Genomic DNA, 4,140 nt, shown 5'->3' on the forward strand with positions numbered 1-4,140 from the left:
CAGCTGGCCCAAAGGTGCAGGTGGCTCTACTGCAGTGGAGTTCCATACCACAGTACAGGCAGCCATGAAATCCACACCTGAGTCTGGCAGGTGTGCAGATATGGCACCGCAGGTCCAAGGGAACAGATCCTCCCCACTGCAAGCAGTTTCCCCACTGCCAGACTGCTGCAGTAGGTAGAGGGTGCAGGGGCCACTCTAGCTTAGGGCTGCTTCAGCAGTCCATCTGGCAAGAGGAAGACAACAGTCAACACAGAGAATCTTGCTGTAACAAAAATACTATTCTGTAGTTTTGCTTGGAATCTGTGCAGGAATCAAATCAGTGTTTGAGAATCAAGTAGTGCCCCATCAAAATTATTGTGCTAAATGACTCAAACATAGTGGATTTAATTAAATAGCAGCTTTCAGGTAGTCTGGAAGCATTTGCCCTTCGGCTAGAGATGTATTACATTTACAAGAGGAATTTACCCTTTAACCCACTTGTATATGACCTCCACCTATTCCTTCAACTCCATTCTCCCTCTCCCTTTAGAGGAAGGCAGTGTTTCCTTGTAAGTGAAGATCCCCTTGTATGTGAGAGCCCCATGGTTTGAAGCTCTTGGGGTCAGAGAGCTTGCCCTAAACAACTTGGTGAAAAAGAGGGGAAATGGCTAAAAGCTGCATCATAAGAAATCCAGAAATCTAGATAGAAAGCAGCTTTGTAGTGGAAGGAGTTCTCTGACACCCTTGCTAATGAACAGTGGAAAGTATGGCTATAGCCAATCCATTTACATATTCTTCCTATTCAAAATTCCCTCAAGTGCCACTATGGAAACTCACCAGAAATTGTATAAATGCCTAATTGTGAGAATGAGACATGGGAATACAGGAGGGGTTTGGGGAACACAGGTTTGCATTCCTAGTGACAATGACTAATATCTCAGGGACTGTTGATCCCATTGAGTCCCCTGCACTGGAGAATTTACATAAAAAACAGATTTGTGGTGATGAATTGCTCTTTGTTGAATTGGACAATGGTAGTTACCAAGCTGAGCAAATTCTAGGAGCCCAGTAGCCACAACAGATGCTGTATTTCTCATGGGAGAAAGCCTTTTGACCCAGGGTCCTACAAACATTCAAACCCATTGTCTTGCTCCAAGTACCTGTGCAGTATACTGGTAAAACCTCCTAACAGAGGTCCCCCTGGGATACCCAGGTATAAGTTAATCAGAGTACATTCTAGGAACAAGTTGTGCACTCTTCCTGGCCACCTACTGGCTGAGGAACAGCAATACATCTTGGAAGACCTGTGTGCTTCCTGCTTTAATCAGAGACAAAACCCAAAACAATTAGTACCACCTCAAATGAGACGTGTTTATAGCTTGTATGACAAAGCTGTGAAGCTTCCATGTCAGCCCAGTCAGCACTTTCCCTAGAGGCTGAAGGCACATCTGCCCAAGTGCCTGGACTCTAGGACAGCGTTGACTATGGCACCAAGCTATTGCTGAAGCTAGCAGACAGGGAAGGGAAAGTGACAAGTGCCATGCTGAGGAGGATAGTCACTTACTAAATGTCTGCCCCATCAGATGAGAACTGGGTTAGTGGATCATTATTAAAGGTACTGTGGGATGAGTATTTATTTTTTATTCATTTAGGGGACAGAGCCAAAGAAGGAATTAGGCAGACTTCAGACTCCAAGTTCAAAACTGCAATCCAGAAGCTTTTGTTTAGCTAACACCTAACAAAACCATTAGTGTAAGAGTTAAGTTTCTCCTACCATTGTGGAAACTAATCAACACACTGCTAAGAATCCTAATGAACTCTGGCTCCTGTTAACTGATTTGCCTAATTGGTTATGGCCTCACATTTAAGAATAGCTCTGAATGTTACCCAATGGAGTTTCATCTGTGAAGCAGCATGATCCTTCACACTTCTAACTGGTTCCTATCCTCTTGGGTGGGTCCTGACCTCTTTCTATTACCTTTGGCTGATGGCCAATGGTGTTGTCCTGCTTTTGTACTGCCCATACCCTGGTCCTAACACTTCCCATGTTCAGATCTCATCCTTTGCCACTAGGCTGGAATGCCCATGTCTCATTGCTGACAAATAAGACTTGGATACCTTTCTTCACTGTTGGCCCACTTCAACCAAGTTTATAGCCTTTTCACCAAGGAAAAAATTCCACCAGTCGAAGAGACTATTTTGAAAAATAGCTGTGTGTTTGGTGATGATGTACATATTTTGCACTCAAGCTTAATATTTTTTTTTAATAATATTTGGCTGATAAAAAAGTCAGAGACATTACTTTCTGTCTGACCCTCAAAAATGGAAACTCAAGCTATGTAAGCCCAGGCTTTGGTGCTACCAAAGACATCTCCCAAAAGGTTTATATGTGATATTGAAGAATGCATTATGTGTAGAAAACCTTGCAAATTACATATTATGAGTAAAGATCTACTTAATTTGTGGTTATCACATAAAACCACAAAAAACAGTGTTGTTCATGGTCGCCAGGATATATCGCATTGGCTGCAAAAGTCAACCTAAAAAAACCCCAGCAAATTATTCATATAATACACTGTTTTAGAAAGTCCCAGTGCTTACTGCAATACAAAGACAATGTGACAATCACTGGAGCCATAGATCACATTATTGAGAATTACTGGGCACATCTACCAAGGCTGCTTAATGCACAGTGGACAGTTCTACTACACGTTAGCACATCACAGCAAAAACTGTGCAAATGCACTAATATGCAGTAGAATTCATTTACCGTGAATTAAGCATCACAAAAAAGTTTGCCTTTTCTACTGCACATTAGTGCAGCTATTGCTCCTTTATCTAGTGCCTCATATTAGAGGTACTAAACTTAATGTGCAGTAGCAAAGGCGCATTAATGAACATGTAGACATGCACTCTATCTGCAAGTGGCGTAGACTAAGTGAAGGCACCAGTCAGTGAAGTGAAAATGCTTCAGTGCCATATTTTAAGAAATTGGATGCAATACTACTGTCTGAAGATGAGTAAAAAGAAATTTATTTTCTGTGGAATTTGCTATTAAATGATATGGTACATGCTTTTCCCCCAATCAGCAGCAGGGGGCAGGGCCTCCAGAAATACCAGCAAAATCAGTTCTTCATGTCATGACCAAGCTGCAAAAATTGCTTTGTCTCACTACGAATTTAGACCCCCTAATTATGGATTCAAGATATGCCTAAAGTTGGAAATAATGCTATGCCACTTCTAGTTTGTTAACACAACTACATTTAATGTTTTGCAAAGCAAAGCTGACACTTATATGGCCTTTACCACTTAGCACCCAAGCACTTCAAACATTAATGAGGCTGCCCTCACACCAGTCTAGTGGGGATAAGATTATTCCAATTTGTGGCTGGGAAACTCAAGCATATAAGTTTTGTCTATTTGCCTTTGGTTGTACCAGAAGCCCATTATGCTTAGGTTTCCAAAAGTCTAGGGCAAAGTTTTCAAGAGTGCTTGGGGGCACATTTTTTAACTTGTAGTGAGTTACTTGCAAAATAGGGTTTAAGGACCAGATTTTAGGTACCTAAAGATGGATGCAGATAGGTTCCAGGTTTGTAAAAGTATACAGGCACCCCAAAAGTAATACTTCAGACACCTTTTGAAGCTATTATCCTTAATCCACTTCCATAACTAATCTTTCCCCTAGACCAGCAGTCCCCAAGAGATAGTTTACCATTTCCTATAGCACCAAACCACAGTATCTGAAGAAGTTAGAAATAAACCTGACAGGGAAAGCAAAGTATGTGGTCATCTACAGTATACAACCTGCTTGACATTGTTGCTCATGGGTCATACAGTATTACAAAAAGGCAAAAATCAGAGGTAACTGTGGCAGCCACTTTAAGGGGCCAAAATGCAGCAGCCGGCAGGTGCCTGATGATGGCAGCCATTTTAGATTCAGGGCTGACCATTTAAACAGGGCAGTTCTGATGCTGGGAGCCAGGCAACAACATTGCCTGGCCAGAAGGGCTGCTGATATCACCTGGAGGTAAAGGGAGGAGCTGTAAGGGAGGCTCCTGGTCCTGGGTATGACCTAATACTGCACCCTGCTGGGAGTGGGTGGCCTGGTGGGGCAGGAACCCCCAGGAAATGCCAGGCCAGTTACCACCTTGGTGAAAGGTG

Source organism: Gavialis gangeticus, unplaced genomic scaffold (genome assembly GCF_001723915.1).
Source record: "Gavialis gangeticus isolate Ggan-Ray unplaced genomic scaffold, GavGan_comp1, whole genome shotgun sequence".
Taxonomy (NCBI): Eukaryota; Metazoa; Chordata; order Crocodylia; family Gavialidae; genus Gavialis; species Gavialis gangeticus.